Below are 16492 nucleotides of genomic sequence, written 5' to 3'. Positions count from 1 at the left end.
AATTTTGATTTGGTTGCAGAGGCCTGATTGATCTAGAGATTTTGAGGTAAGGAACATAGACATAAAAAATATTACCAGTTTGAAATCACATGGGATTGACTTTATGTTTAAATCCAAGGTAACTACGAAGTCAAGCAGGAGTCATAGTGGTGATGTGAATATGGATATTGTAAAGCAGGGCTCACTGAATGAGATCATGATCAAAGAATCATAGAATCATAGAATTTGGGTTGGAAGGGACCTTAGTTCTACCCCCTCTGCCATGGGCAAGGACACTTCCATATCTGAGTGAGGGTTTGGGTAACTGTCTCTAAAATCTCTGTTTTTATCTAGGGATGGTTTTGGAAGGTGGTCACAAGGTTGGGGGCCTGGCTTGTGAAACAGTGACAAAGCAAGGTTCTTGTTGTGCATCCTTATGTTGTGTGGCTGCAGAAGGTGTCCTTCATCAGGTGTAGTTATCATGGCGCACCTCCAGCAGCAGCTCCCAGCGAGAGCACAGAGGGGTTCTGCTGCCTGCTCACTGTGCTCCCCGAATCTGACACATGAAACAGCTCCTACACAAAGAAATCAGTCACTAGAAGTGATAATTAAAATACAGACTATCTCTTAAATCCAGGTATCCCTTAAATAGTACTCTGGTAAGTCACACTATCCAATATTTTATCATCCTTCTGAATTCAAGGCTCTTGCTAAGTTATGCATTCAATTCAGTTGGAAGGGAGGAAAAGACTGTTAAGCATGGTCAAAGATAGTGTTTTCTGCTTATGCAGTTGGACCACTTTGCTCACAAATAGATAGAAAATTTAATCTAATGAAGCTGATAAATGAACTAAACCCTAATCTTTCAGTTGCTGTAGAGGTGCTGTAATGGTTAGATTTTATGTTAAATGCTTGCTGCATCATCTTGCCCTCCTCCTCCTCAAATAACGAAGCATGGTGAAGGACAAGGGGATACTATACAGCGCTAATTACAGGAAGCTAGTTTGTACCTTGAACACGATGCTCCTAGAGATGGCTTGTTCAAGGTTTCAAAACAGTGCTCAGATAATAAAAAATAGGGAAATTTTCAAACATACCACTGTCCTCAGTGTTTCTCTGCTTTTTCTTGGCACAATTGGAACTCCCATTTAATACCCAGCTTTCTTAATGCAGTGGAAAGACAAATACAGTGACTAATTTTCAGTCATACTAGACACTTCAGTCTGTTTTGAGATCTAATCCCCATGCTACCTACTTCACTTCTGGGAAATACTGTTCAAGAGTTGTTAAAGAACAGAAAGAAAATGAAGTGTTTACAGGCAGTTACACAGTAGATGCTCCTTCATATACAGGGAGGTTACGCATTTACACAAGATTTAGTATCAAATTCCCTCTCTTCCTTAGGGTATACTGAGACCTAAAACTGCCACCATTAAGAAAAGAAGATGTAATATTATGAAACCATTTTCCTTTTCAGTGTTTGTTGTTGGAATTATTCTTGTTTATATGGGAGCTAGATCAAAAGAGAAATAGAGAAACAGATGCAGATGGTCAGAAGATGCAGGCAGGCACAGAGACGTATTTACATGGCGTAGATAGTTATCTGTGGGGCATGGGGGTTCCAGTCTCTTTTGTGATAAATTATAATTATGTGTAAGCTGCTGTCCTGTGGGATGAGGCAACGTGGTCACTTTGTCTGCAGATATATCAGGGTCTGCCATAATACCTTTCTGAATTTCTTGGCTCTTTCAAACACAGTGTGGCTGAAAAGTGAAGGTCTCAAAGATGATTGGGTAATCACAAATCTCAAAAATAATAGAAGAGAAATGACAGAGGAAACAAGTGAGATATTTCTTGTACATAGATAGAACACGAATGTTTATGTATTGTGAGGTCTTCAATGTGGAAGTCAAATACAACTCTTATTGCGATCAAAGCCATTCAAAGGCTGAGTTTTCTCAAAGACCATCCACATGGGTGACTTCAACATCAGCTGAAAAAAATCTGGCAGAACTTTTTGGCTTTGCTATTTATATTTATTCCCAAGAATGCACAAAGGGAGGAATATGCAATGTCTCTGTTTCACCAATGCAGACAGCTCAATGGCTACTTACCTTAATACTGTTTCTAATAAGCATAAATCACCTAATAGGAAAGGGAAAAAATAGTATACGTGGAAATAACAGAAAATTCTAAAATAGAAAATGGAACACAAAACTTGAAAATCTATTGGACATCGGACTACTTAAGCTCCAGTGCTTGTGGCTGTCTTTGGATCCTCACTGTTTCCCTTTCTCAATAGTATTCTTAACTCTTGGTCTGTTTCTCCAAGTAATTTGTTTTCAATGGTAGCACATAGAGCTACCAAACCTCTGAAATAGCTAATTATTAACCATTTATGGAATAGTCACTTATAAGTCGATTACAGAATAACCTATCAGTTGATGTAGTTTCTTCCTAATTAAAGTCATGATTCTGACAGCTTAAAGTCATGGATAAGTCATGTGACTTTTCAAAAGTGGAAATGTAATTGCTGTTATCCCAGTCAAGGTCTAGTGTGAATGCTTTTCATCTTTTGTTTTAAGCTGGGAATGGAAACAATATTCTTTTCCATTTTCTTTTTAAAACTAATTGCAGTTCTAGATTACAAGTATGGTATGAAGCAATCCTGAGTTTCATTTCTACATAATTTTTTAAAATGTTAGGAAGGCTTTGAATGTGGAAGGTATTATGTATATTTATGTATGTTTGTGTGTATGTACACATAGACATATGTGTTTGTAGTGAGAAGTCTAAGTGCTTAAAAAATAAGAAAAGCAAGAATTAAGATTTTCTGTGAATCCAGGAATTTGTCTCATTGTGCAGCAGAAGCTGTACTCTAGCCAGTACAGAAAACATCTTTCATGTTCATAGTTGGTACAGAGGTGAGACTTTTCACATGTGCGCTCAGATGTGATGTCCCATCATACTGTTAGAATGTATCCTTTGGGGTTATTGTATATTCTAGGCATGGAAGAATCCCATTCCTATTTTTACTAGTAATTCCACTTTTTTGTTTGTTTGTTTAATTAGTATACAAGGAATTTTGTATTGTCTTTGCTTTGATTAATCAGTACTATCTTTAAAAAGATGTCGTTAGAAAACATTTGCCAATCAGTGTCATTAACTTCTACTGCATCTGATTTTAGAATTTTCTATAAAATATATATCTATTTATATACATATATACATACATGCATATAAATATAATAGAAAACACACACAGAAACATCACAGTTATATACAGATTTGAACACCCATTACACATAGACATCTTTATAAATGCGTAAAGATTACAATTCCAAAAATGGGTACCTTCTTTTTTTTTTCTTTTCTGAAAATTTATTTTTGAATTTCAAGTTGTTCTCAGCTGTGAAGGAGAATTGAAATGTAGAAAATAGGGAATTTAATTTTAAGACTTTAATTTTAAAGATGGAAAAGGAATACAAATGGTTAAGAAAAGCAAATGGTTAATGTTTAGGGAAAAAAAAATACCCCAACAAATTAATCTTTTTACCTCTCTAGATTTGAGAGGCTGCTGGTGATACTGATAGAAGGAAGAGCTCATTATACAGGGAACACATATGGCGTCCTTAAAATATAGCTGCCGAAATACATTATTTTAAGAACCATTATTTACTGTGTATGTAGTACACTTTTATTATTTATGGTCAGGTAGTTTTTAATTGGAAGTGGGCTGGGTGCCTTCCAAAGGGGTTGGTACCATTTGCAATGAGTCTTTGACTGATAATCAAAGAACAAACATTTGATTATATGCTAGCATTTTTTGTGTCTTTGAAGGGGGATCTGGGGAGGAGTTAATCACCATTGTATGGGGTAAACCCCTTGAAATGTTCTCAGCATCCCATTCTGCATAAGGACATCACTTTTACAATACAGTAAGTGATTTATACGGCATGCTCTCCACTTTTTCAGGCTGCTAAATTATCTAGGCTATGGAATAATAATAATAATACCCAAATCAAATTGCTAACATACTTGCGAAATTTAATGGCAATTTTCTTTGAACACTGAATTTTTTCCTCTCTCTCTTTCAGTGTGTATCACACAGTAAAGAATATTATTTAATATACATAATGCACAGAAAAACCTTGCCTCTTTTAAGAGTCCAGCCTTACTTCTTTTTTAGTGGCAGTTTTTTATTTTATTTTATTTTTTTTTTGTTAAAATGTGTGCCTTCTTTCAGTCATGTTTGGCTGTCATAGATTCAAAGGCTTCCACTCAAAAGGGAGTAATGCACATTGAAATAGGAATGGCTGTAAAAGAAGTTGCAAAGGAGGAGAGAGAGAGAGGGAGACAGCAAAGCCCTGTGAGGTGTATCTCAAAAGGATATTAAGCCAGATCAGTCTGTAGTCTCCAAATTTTGGTCCAGTCTGCTTTTACCTTGATATAAAGTATTTGCACTTCATAGCCCTTCAGAGTTAGAAGGGATAAGGATACAGCATTGGGGGGGGGGGGGGGGGGGGGGGGGGGGCGCGGTGCAGGGTGGAACGAGGGGACAAAGCAATCCATTCCCTTTACTTTGAGACTCCACATTTGGATTTCACCTAGGGCCTATCATCAATAGGGACCATGAAAAGTTATCTAAATTTTCTAAACATTATGTAAAATTTAGGGGAAGGTGAAACTTTAAGGATAACAATCCTTGTTTCACAGAGAGGAACTTAGCCAGCCTTTTTGTTATCCAGCTATTGCTACTTTCTAGGCCAACTGGATTTTTTATCAATAATGATCAAGATGCTTGTTTTAAACATAATGTTAAGGTATTTCTAAAATCTCACATCAGAACCTACCCCCATAAACTTCCTTGCCCCATGTCAAATAGATCCTTCCTTTCAGTTTGGAGCTAATTAAATTGTCAAAGTATTAGTTCATCTTCTTTCTCTTTTGTATAAAAGTGGGTGCCTGCATTTAATGTTCAGCTACTTACAGTGTCTTACATTCTGTGCCATGACTCACTCTGTGCAGTTGACACGGAAGTTTTAGTTTCAGGGCCAAGAGAGATTAAAACTTTTATTATCTTCACCATTTTAGCTTAAGACTACAAATACCAAGAGCTTTGAAGTACTAAAAATCCTACCTGACAGCAAGAAAGTTTAACACAGACAGTCGCATGCACACACACACAGAATATATATAGATGGTCGGGGTTTTACGGTGATCCCCTGAGGAGCAGATTAGAAAGAATTCTTTTTGTTTGCTGTGATGGAAAGGCAATAATAGGCTGCCTGCCTTATGCTAGTATTTTCCCCCTCCCTCCTTCTCTTCACCCCCAAACCTAATATGTCTTTCAGTAATACTCATCAGTCCTGCAAGAATATAACAGAATTATTCATTACTTCACTTGATGCCCCAAAGATTGAAAAATAGTTGTTACATACTAAGAGATGGCTGTGCACAGAAAGATTAATAGGCGTAAGGATTCACCAGCTGTCCACTCTATTCAGAGAGAAGAAAAAAAGTATATGTAAATCACTTTGGCTTCTGGCACAAGATGTACAATATTTGCCTGGTGCTGGGGTCACTTCAATAAAAAATGCTCAGCTTTATTTAGGCCTTAGTACTTTCCTACTTAAGGCTGGGCTGTGACATATGGTGTCGTTAGAGCCTGGACACCAAGAACTGACTTGTTCTGGGGCTCACACCTTTAGCACTTCATGCAAATGAACCTTTTTCTGTGCAACTGACTGTCTGTGTGGAAAAGTTTAAATAGAAATGCTTTCAAAGCATATATTAAGGCAAGCTTCCCTCTGTGCCAGTCCCCTATTACTCTCTTTTTCTCTCCCTCCATGTCTGGAAATGGAAACTTTAAATTACTCCTTATAATGTTTTCCACTTCCTTTGTATTATAGCACAGTATAGCACAGTACAGCTTTCTTTGCAGTGAAAGTTTTTTTTGCAGTTCTTTTTTTTTTTTTGCAAACAGCATCAACTGTGTTTAGAGCTTCAAAATCAGCATTACATAGATTACTAACAAAGTAATAAAAGTAATAGGAGAATGAGAGTATGGAGAGATTCATGAGCAGAGAATAATGGGGATTCTGGAGGACATCAGAAAACAGACAAGAGTATCAGTGAGGTAAATGCACAAAATTATTCTTTGATTGTTAAAAATGATAGGTATTTTGGTTGTACTTCAAAGATCCATATGCTGTTAGGTCCCCTTTCAGACCACACTTTAAAATGAACACTGGGAGACACTGTTTATATACAGTTAAAACTTCATGGAATCATCACACAAAAAGTGTTCACTAAATGAGACAAGGGAGGTGAGACTATAATTTGTCATACCTTATGATCAGTAAAGAGAAAAATAGGTACTGCTAGAGTGATCCAATGGAGGTACCTCTTCTTCCCTTCCTACAGAGATAAATTAATATTCAGTCTACTACAGAGATGAATATTAATTAAAAAATATGCCACAGTTTGGATGCCAACAGATAAAAGATATTAACCACGAATCCTGCCTGAAATGTCATTCCCCAAACTCTTGAAACATTTAGAAATATATAATTGTTCATTTGCCATCCTAGGCAATGGTTATTAAAGAACATCACCTTTCATTATAAGACAATTTCCCCATCAAACTGGATCACCTCAAAAAAATAAAAAGAACACAAGTCATCAGGTCACCCACCACCATAAATCTGGACAGACCTAACAAGCAGTGTGGAAAAGGAAAGGTCAAGGGACAGGAGGAAGAAATATTTTTGTCATACATATAGAAGTTACTGGAAGAGCTGAGAAGAACATACTAGAATACTGATTTTCCAGTGTCGTTACTCACATTGTAACAGGTTCGTTGTACAAGGTGACAGAGAGATGGTAGTTTGGTGGCAAAGTAGTTGATAAAAGCTTGGAAGTTTAGGTAGCTGGAACTCAAGGTTGCACTTAGTTGCTTTTTTCCATACGTGGGAATCTTACTTTGGTTGAGAATTCACTGGGTGAAGTAAGTGTTTGCATCTAGAAATGCATTATGCATAGTTAGCAAATGTGAAGGTTTGAAATTGTTAAGCTTAGCAAAGGAGGGCGGTGAAAAGAAATGTTTCATATCTTAAAGGATGCTTCAAGCTGATTATCTAACCTATTCAGAGAAAGATTAGAGGAAGGCTTGCCCAGGGGTAGAATCTGTGATAGACCAAAATGTTTTCTGAAGGATATACTTCACTATAAACATGACCTCTAATATGTTAATATGCTTGCCAACCAAAAAAAAAAAAAAAAAGTAACCAAAGTTAATCAGCTGCTGTTATTGTTCCTGAACTCCATGGATTGTAAGTCAGATGGATTGTAATACAGAGATTAAACACATCTGGAAGATGGGCACTGTTTTAGCTGAGTTTAAAGGATTTCAGTCTTTAAGGTTCACTGCAGAAACATGACCTCACTCTGATTGCACAGTTGGACCAGCTACTTGCCAGTTGACAATCTATCTTCCTACTGAAACGCTCTGCTAAAAAAAAAAAAATATATATATATATATTACTGTTTTAGCCAGGCTTGGCATACTGCTTTATTGAAATGCAAAAACTAAATAGGTAATTCTTTTATCTCAACACAACTGGGCTACAGTTCAAACCCAGTCCTACTGAATTCAGTGAGAATTTTGTGGTTACCTACAGTTGGCTAGTTTTTTTGTTTGTTTGTTTTTGTTTTTTTAATCATAAGATCACTTAGTCTTAAAATGGCTGAAAGCAAACAAAACGCATTATTGCTGCCACTATTGTAGCAAGCACCTTATGCATTAAAAAGTCCAAATAGAAATGTGTGAGAAATACAGTGGTGTTGATTAGAAATGTATCCAGGAATTAATAATAGTAAATTACAGCTAGAGACACATTACTTCTTTTTTTTTTTATTTTTTTTTTAATTTTTTTGGTTGGTTGGTTTTGCCTTTTTTTCTCTTTTTTTTTTTTAGGAGTTTTGAGTTTCTAAACTCAATAAAACAAAGCCAAAAACAATTGTAATGGCATCCTTCAAACACCTATTTCAAGATATCTTTGATAATATTAATGCCATTAAAACAAAGACAATACCTTTAAGACTTAATGTGGGGCAATGCAAGGGTTTGGAGTTTTCTCCAGAGAAAAGTACATCTGCTGGATACACTTACATACTCACCACATTTGTGTCTTTGTCCTGTTGCTAACCATAAATCTGACCAGCAAAGTCTGTGAGTAAATGTTAGTCTATTTTTTTTTGCCATTTGGTTGATTATATAGTTGGTAAACTGGATAGTGCTCCTGTTGAACTCATTCAACTCTAAGATACTAGACTTCTGTAGATCTCAGGTGGGGATGTAGATCTTCAGTGATGTCAAACTTCAGATTCTACATTTTTTCAAGTCAGTAATCTTTTACACTATCTTTACTATCAGTAATCTTTTACACTATGCATCTAAAATTTGCTTTTTAGGAAAATACTGGTTATTTAGATACTTTCTAACAAGTGTAGCAGTAAGAGCAGCTTCAAGATCAGATGTGTCTGTCTCTCATATTGCAGATGTAACCTGAAGCTTACTTAACCTTCCCATACATACAAGATCTTTTATGTCTAAGCCCACATACAGTGTATTCATATTCGTATAAGCACAAATATGGCTGGGGCTCTTCATGGATGCATCACAGCATCACAAAGCAGGCTTTCCTACAAAAGGCCACCTGAACTCTCCTCAGCCACCCTTTGAGTCAGTTGACACATCTTTGCTTCTTTTCAGGTGGATCTGAAGATGAAAGTGCACTCCTAAGTTAGAGCTACAGCTTTAGTTGAAGCATATTTGTCTCCGTTTATGGTCCTTAAGAAGGTAGCTTAAGGGAAGTCCTCCCCTTATCTTCTCCCCTTGCAATTCCACCACTTGCAGGAGGCTAGAGGCTGTTCATTAGCTGGCTGTACGGACAGAAGATAAGAGGAAGGGTTAGTATGGTGAGCTTAGGGCCCGTCTGGAGGCTACTCAACATAGTGTAGACAGCAATCAGCTCTGTTCTTCAGTTTCTCTGCTCATGTTACTATATTTCCTTTCCTTGCAGGGGTTTCACAAAGCTTAATTCATCAGTGGTCTGTGAGAGACCACTGTGAGGGAGTTTTTGCAGAGATGAGTACCTCAGAATGGCCTAAATAATTTATCCCTTGTTTTTTCTTTTACCCAGTAGGCTTCTCTTTGAAAAGCTTCCAGCCCTTTAAAGTTTGGGAGCACACTGTACTCGCAGAAATAAAAAAAAAAAAAATTACAAAGAAAAATGCATAATGTATGATAATGTTGAAAGTAGCAAGAATTAAAGTAAATGGTCTGATATAAAAAAGGTTTCAAACAGGATTAATAATTCTGCAATTTGTTATACAAAGTCAATTTTTCCACTTCCAAAGCTAAGTTGCCTTGTGGGGTTTATTGGCTCACTCATTATTAGGTATATATCACTTTTATTGTTTCACATTTTTATGTGTTTATTAAAAAAAAAAAAAGAAAAGGAAAAAAAGAGGGCATCATTCATGAATAAAACATTTTTGCTTTAAGCTGCCATATATGAAAGTTGGTCTGAGAGCCCATATCCTCTTTTATTTGAAAAGGGAAATATGTTGTATATTTATCAATTTATCTTTTTATCTATTTATGTATTTATGGGGCAGGTCTATGTATGGAGGTTTTGTGTGTTTGTATGCATATGGACATACATATGCATATGTATATATGGTAATACAGGTATGCATATATTGTGTGTCCTATTACCATATATATATACACCAATATTTGAAAAAAGGCATAGTGATGCTATTTTTTTTTTCCTGATAAACCTTCCAAAGCCTGCCCTCTTCTGCTCAGTGTGACCTATTCTGGACGGCATTTTTCATAAATGTCAGTTCCCTTTCCCCCTTCTCCTATCCATCAGGTTTCTCAGCTGATCATATCCACTCTGCTAAACCCTGGTTCCTCTCCTAATCTGTAGCAGAATGGCTCCTATCCAAATGTCACCTTACAACACTAGACATGATTGAGCATCCATGCGGCAGCCAATGTGCTGCTACAGATGATGTGAGGAAATGTTAGCTTGATAGATAATAGTTTTATTTTTGGTCTTCTTAATCACTCTGCACCTGGTAGGAGTTTGATATGAACAGATAAGTAGTATCAAGAGACAGATAGAACTTGATGGGAAACACTTTTAGGTATGTATTTATTTATTTATTTAGAATATTTGGGTGAGAGGGCTTTTTTTTTTTTTTTCCTTTTGGTAGATTTTTTTTCTTACTGTTATCCTTTCAGCTTGTGAAAGTTAATTTGCTGTCAGCAAATTTGGACTGGAATTCTACAAAGTTTATAAATACAAAAATTAAAAATCAAGAAACTTAGTTTTATTAGATTTGAGGGAATTTATTGTCCAAAAAAAAATGCAATTTGAAAAAATAGAATTTCTAATGAGAGCCTTTGACCTTAAGTCTCTGTCCTCTTTGGTGGTGAGAGGTAAATTACATTTGCTAACTTCATCTATGACATGGCACAAATAACTCCATAAATGTTCCATAATTGCGCTGTGATTATATGGTTATTGCTGCATATTGTCAACAAAATGATTACCCTGAGGCCTCATAGCTCCAGTGTATGGCACATGGTAATTAACTAAGAAAGGATTAGGATCTAAGGGGCTCCTGAGGAACTCCTTCAGCAAACACGCAGGACAATTAGTGTGTTGAATGGACACCTCCAAAGACAGCAACAATGAGGACTGAAACAGGGAGCACATTTTGAAAAACGTGAGGCTTTTATAGAGGACTTAATAGAGGACTGAAACAATTGCAAAGGGAGAGAGAGAGAAGCAGGATAATGTCATGGTTCAGCATTCCGCGGCAAAAGTTTCTGCGCTAACTTGTGCAGCTGCTGTCAGGTGAATATCACATCAAGGCCAAGGAAGACTTTGTTGTGTTAAGAACTGTAGAATCTAGGTATTCTCCCTTTTATTCTTGAAATTAGCAGGTATTGTGGTTACAAACAGTCAGCTCTGAAGTAAAGGTCAGAAATTTTAACGTTGCTCTGGGATGAAGACTGGACAGGATCTGCAGAATATGTTCCCAGCCTGTTTGGGAATACCTAAACTATGTAGTCACTGGACCAGCCAGAAAGAGGGATACTGCACTGTACTGTTTAAAATCAAGATCATATGTGTTCTCAAATTTGGCCATGCTTCCCTCCTCTATCTCCACCATGGGCTAAACTTCAGAGGTCTCTATGATCTGTATATTAGCGATAGATGAAAATAATTTTTATATAGCTTAGAAGGTATGATTATTAGGAGCCCCAGTATAACATGGACTAGTATATCATTAGATATTACTGCTTGGCTTCTTCAACACAGTGCAGCTTCTTTGAGCCCTACCTGCAGTTAGGCTAACCGTGCAGATAAGAAGCACATGGGCCATGGGCTTTGCTGTGTTTTATTCTAATCTCAACCCTGTTAACCTCTGAGTATCCAGATTCTTCTTTATCTTTTAAATGCTTTAATTGAGCAACAGGTATACAAAAATTAAGTGGAAGAACACTGCTCTTATTCCTTACTCCAAAGTACAGGGTGGTGTTTTGTGGAAAGAAGAGTTTCTACATCTGGGAGAGCCCTATCTGTCTTTAAACACATTATATTTGTGGGGGTATGCTGCTGAAATTATGCCTTTCTCTTACTGATTAGCTCACTGGTTGGGCTGCTGGTTCTTTTTCTTAGACTTCAAGATAATTATATAAAATATAGAATTTTTAGACACTTTTAATAGGACTGAGTATTTCTCATCTGCCTGAAGTTAGGTATTACCTCCTCTTGGTTTTGTTGTGGATTTAACTATACATGATTTGCTTAAGATCATACAGAAAGGCTGTTGCAGAGCACGGAGCTGAAGCCAGGTCTGCAGAGTCCCAAATTACTGCCCTAACCCCTGACTCATCCTTCCTCCCACACGCTATCCCTTACCCCTTGCTGTTTCTACCATGGCATCTTCCTGTCCTTATGCCAAGGGAAGTGGGCATGCGGAGGAGAGCCAAGTGTATCAGACTTGTGCCACTCAAATACCCTCTTGCAATGGGGGCACATTTACAGCTACTCCTTTCAGGCAGCTTTTAGGTTGCTTTTCCCTGTCTCAGTAGCACAAAGCAGCTGGAGTTTAGGTCTTGGCTTGACCCCAAAGTATGGTCTGTGTGAGACTACTGCCAGAAGTGAGCTGCTTGATTGCTCACTGCAGTGAATGGTTACATGGGTGTTTTATGCTTTGTTTGCCTGTTATTCAAGTGAGTTTAAGTTAAACTTTGACATGGGCAAACTGCTCCCTGGCTATGCAAGTTTTCACCACCAAATCCATCAAGCTCCCTTAAAAATTCTTCTTCTGCAAAATGGAAATTTCTACCAGAATCACAACTTGTACAAGTTAAGATACTGAGAGCCAAATTCATCCCTGTAGTGTATCCATTGAATTCAGAACAGAGCTACAGCAAAGATGAATTGGTCTGGAACGTATATGTTGAATATTTAATGCAAATACAACATGCCATAAGTGCATGTCCTGCAGGTAAAATGCAATTATTCTAATTACACTGCAATTACTGTACAGCTACAGAGTAAATTACCTGATTATTTGCATTCTGTGCTATAAAATGTTCTTTTAATTCAGGCTCCAAACCCATGCAAACTCGTTTCCTTGCATAAGAGCTCCAGATATTTTGGTTAGCAGGCATAGCCCTGTCATGACAAAATGTAACCCATCTTTTTTTAACTTCTTATTCATACCTTGGTGTCCCTTTCCATTAACCTGTTGGTGGCTAGATTTTAATAGTTAGATCCAGAGAGATATTCACAACATGCTGATTTGCCTCAGCAATGGGCAGGTGTGGTGCTGTTGCTAATGCATCTATTTTGCAAGCCAATATGCTTGTAGCACACCATGGTGTGTTTTGTGGCTGAAATAGCTTGGTGTGTGCAGATGCTTACTCCCTTTCATCATACAGATGGCTGAAACAGGCACACAGGAGGATGGATTAGCACCATAACAGAAGTGGTGAGGCTACCAGCGACAGAGAAAAGTCTTATGAGATAGAATAGGAGGCTACTTGGGAAGAATGTAGTCATAGAAAGGTTGGTTAAAAGATGACCTCTGGAGGTCATCTCCATTAACATTCTGGTTAAAAACAACACTTTTAGTACTAGATGAGATCAGACATAGCTTCATCTAGCCAAGTGTTGTAAACCACTGAAGATGGAGATTTCATAATTTCCCTGTGCAGTCCTGTTCCAGTGTTGCATTACCCAGCTATGGAAAGAGTTTTTCCTAATCCCCAACCCCAAACTCCCATCGTGCTCACAACCTTTTCCTGCATCACCTACCAGTGTTGACATTGCTTCTTTCATCTTTGAAACTATCTCTAAAGTTGTTGAAGGCAAAATTAAGGACTAAAGAACTGGACTATGTAAAAATACACTACTAAGATGGAGGATGGCAGGAAGAACAATCATAAAAAATGATCACTTCCTTAATTCCCTGTGAATATGCAATGTCAAAATACAGTGCAGATATGTAGATGACTCATGTACATGTGTCTATGTGTAATCATGTCTGGAGTATACAGGTTTAAAACTTCTCTGCATAGCAGAGGTGGTGAGACAACCTATAAGGGGCTTTGAGACATGGTGAGGAGAGCTAGGTAATAATACCTTTTTGTTAAACATTATTATGTGTGATATATAATGCCCACAAAAATAATACATTTCTGAGGGGTCATATCACCAGAGGTCAATGATTTGCCCCCCTCCCCACAGTTTGGAGTAAAATCGTTACTGTTTATTGAGCAGGTATCTTGGATTCCCTTCACCCACCTCCTTTTCTCTGTCTGGAAAACTCTCTGAGGCTTAGTTTCTTATACTCTACAACAAAGGCAATTCAATTAGGACATCAAGCCAGCCTGAAACTGAGGTCTCTAAGGTGCACTAGAGACGGTCTTTTAAGATGTCCAGTCCTGCTGAAACGAGTGGCTTTCTTATTAATTTGGGAACACACTGGTTCTTCCTGACCCTAAGAACCCTGCTTTTTATTGATCAAAATATGTAGGCTTTCTTTTTTTTCTTTTTTTTTTTTTTTTTTCCTTGGGCAAATAATTCAACATGAAGACTGTTTCCTAAGTCAGGCTTATTTTTATTGGAATGATGTAAACTGTAAAATCACAATCAAAATAATAATACACATACTAAAATCCAGTGAACTGTAGGCTGCTGAATTCTCATTTTTGATATGAAATAGAATATATATAAATATTTATCCTCTGGTCTATATTACAAATAAAATTGAATGTCCTTTTCAAAGTCAAATGAGGGCTACATTTCAGAGGGCTACATTCCAAACATATACAGTATCTATGGTGAGTTTCTGCTGATTGCAGGAGTCATTCATGCTGTGCAAATAGAACATTGATGTCAAATTATAAACAGCGTAGGTGTCATTAGCAGTAGTAGAAGTAGTAGCTGAGGATTCCCATCACTTTTTATTTCAGAAAGTCCTCTTTTCTTGGTTTCAGTAATATATATATATATATTTTTGCCTACTATAACTTAAATTTAACTTAAAATTACTTAACTTAATTAAACAATTCAAAACCCCAAGCCCACCCCAGTGGCTACCTATGGCTGACATTTTTTTTAATTTTATTTCTTTTATTTTATATGAAATAGCAGCAAAAAGTACTTAGCAATTTCTATTAACACAGCAAGAGAGGAAAAATTAGGTTGCTGTTATTGCTGTTATCCATATATTAAAAAAAAAAAAGGAAAAAAATACAAGTTTAATGTGTATGTAATTGCGAAGTCCTGACCTTTCTATGGTTAAAAGCACAATAATAAATTTAGCAATATAACTACAACTGTGTCAAGGTTCCTCTCTTCATATTCTCTTAGTGGTGATTGATGCATAGACCTCATTTCCCATATGGTAAATGCAGACTGACAGCAATTGTTAGCATTTATTTTCTGAAGTTTTGGTCTGTCCCCTGTATACTCTGCCCCTTACAACTCCCCCACGCTGTCTAGTGAATCGTATTCCTGAAGATTTCTTGGAATCTTGGGTTTTCTTGGATTTTCTTCTTCATATTAGGCCTACAAAGATTAATCAGGGATTGCTATGCAACTACTCTCCTTAGCCATCTGTAAAGTTTCTGGTAGGAATAAAGACAAGCAAAATATCTCATTTGAACAGGTGTTTGTGAAAAGAAAAGGTACATCCTCATGGGATAAGTATATGTGATGTTATATATGAAGCAGAAAAAGAACAGTCAATACCTCTGTAGAGAATTTTTCTTTGAAAATATTTCTAAACACATATTTTCATGCATAAGCTAAAGTAAAGATTTGAAGTGGACACCTATATATGAGTTAACATTAAATACTTTGATATAACAATTATAGATACTTAAATATACCAGTATATATACCAAACTTATTTTCAAAACACAGAAATGAGGCTAGAGGAAGGAAGTATATTTTGTTTTAACATTCACATCTTGGTTTGAAATATCTGGAAATAAACCCCTGACATTGAAGATTAATTGTCATGTGACAGACCATCCCAGTGTCTCATTTATGTGCTGTTCAAAGGTTTCCGCTAATGGAAAATATGTGAAACACATTTATACAGACAAGTGAACATCTAGAAACAGTTCAGGTGACTTGCAGTGGGCCAGAACTGGATGCAAATATTGCACAGATTTAAATTTAATACCAACAAATAGTTACTTAAACAGCCGTATGACTTTTCGCAGCTGTTTTTGAACATGATCATTAGAAACATGAGACCTACCTTTAAATTTGCCATTTTTTCAATTCTTTAATTCAAAGACTAATTTATTCATCAACTCTCAAGTCAGACTGTGTCTTTATAGAGCTGAGCAAGGTTAAACAAGGCCTTAAACAGGTGCTTACTGTATGCTTTTTTTCCAGTATTTTGGTTAATGTTTGTGTCTAGTGTAGTGATGGGAGGAGTTATCATAAATCTTCCAACACCCTTCTTTCCAAGTTGATTCACAATTTATGTTCATTTGCCTCTAATGAGATGATTAGAGCTGAATCAGATCAGATTTAATCTGCAGTTAAACTGTGAAGTTATTTTTTCCCCCAAATGAGGTTGTAAAACCAACATCAAGCTTAAGCTGCTGTGTGATTTTTATTTTTTTTTTTTTAAAAAGCCTTCAATATTTCACAACTGCAAAACAAGGCATCTATTTGAGCATGGTAAATATGGTAAATACTGACATCTGGTTTTCAGCTACTTGTAAACTACACCAGTTGGGCTAGAACTACATAAATACACTATTGAGATAGAGAAACATTCAAATATAAGTTAAATTTCTTAGAGATCTTGAAAATTTATTTACTGGCATTTCACAGACCTCTTGGGTTTGGTAATAAAACACCTTTTGCCATGTTAGATATAAATTAACTAT

The sequence above is a fragment of the Anser cygnoides genome, chromosome Z, assembly GCF_040182565.1.
Source record: "Anser cygnoides isolate HZ-2024a breed goose chromosome Z, Taihu_goose_T2T_genome, whole genome shotgun sequence".
In the NCBI taxonomy this organism is placed as follows: Eukaryota; Metazoa; Chordata; class Aves; order Anseriformes; family Anatidae; genus Anser; species Anser cygnoides.
The sequence above is the reverse complement of the archived record's forward strand: the minus strand, read 5'-3'. Positions refer to the sequence as shown.